Genomic DNA, 1,199 nt, shown 5'->3' on the forward strand with positions numbered 1-1,199 from the left:
TGTCAACCAACCTCTTTGCCCCCTCAGGTGTGTTTGCTTGAGACAGATCTGAAGAGGTGGCACTTCCACACATTCTTCACCTTGGCATTTTAAAGGGGCAGTGCTTGTACAAACAACTCTCTTGAAAACAGTTACACATGCAGAGTGTGTGGTTGTATTTTCAAGCTAGCTCTTGTGGGGCTTTGATTTAATTTGCCTGTTCACAAAAATGTGTCATTATTCATTCATTCATCTTCTATACCCGCTTATTCCTATTCAGGGTCACGGGGGTCTGCTGGAGCCTCTCCCAGCTGTCATAGGGCGAAGGCACGGTGACACCCTGGACAAGTCGCCAGTTCATCGCCGGGCCACATAGAGACAAACAACCATTCACACTCACATGCACACCTACGGACAATTTAGAGTGTTCAATTGACCTCACATGCATGTTTTTGGAGTGTGGGAGGAAGCCGGAGAACCCGGAGAGAACCCACGCAGACACAGGGAGAACATGCAAACTCCACACAGAAAGGTCCCAGGCCCGGGCCCCGGAATCGAACCCACGACCTTCTTGCTGTGAGGTTTTTTTTACTTGAATGCACTGCTATCATGTAAGACAGGGATGGGCAAACTTTTTGACTGGTTGGCCACAATGGGTCCTAATATTTGCAGGAGCAGATGGATGGAGTGTTTTGGTGACCCACCTCATAGGAGAAAAAAATATATCATGACATATGTAGAAGACAGGTGCTTTAATGTCAGTTGAAAATGAACAATAGTGTGACAACATCATATCTCTTTGACGTCAAACACTGGAATTTTAAAGGAATGAAATACAGCCTTTTCCAGTCCCAATAGTTACTGCTATTTAAAAGTAATTTAGAGTTATTTTTATTCTTCAGGATCATCATCATCATTGTAGCAGAGAGCGATAACGCAGGGAAACTAAAACATTAATAATAAGATTTATTCATATAGTTTCAACTCGGATTCGAAAATTTAACGGGCCGCATATGGCCCCCCGGCCGTAGTTTGCCCGTGCCTGATGTAAGCCTATATAAAAATACACTTTATAAACTCCACTTTTTTTTTTTCTCCTTAGGACTAATTATCGTTCTAAAACCCTTGTTATTTGAACACATGTTGAGTGCTTTCCGAACTTTTTTTTCTCGCTTCGAAGACACATGTGCGGGGAGGTCCCTACGGCGCGCGGCAGGAAT

This window comes from Nelusetta ayraudi, unplaced genomic scaffold (genome assembly GCF_046127955.1).
Source record: "Nelusetta ayraudi isolate G7.1 ecotype Tasmania unplaced genomic scaffold, CSIRO-AGI_Nayr_v1 ptg000135l, whole genome shotgun sequence".
Lineage (NCBI taxonomy): Eukaryota > Metazoa > Chordata > Actinopteri > Tetraodontiformes > Monacanthidae > Nelusetta > Nelusetta ayraudi.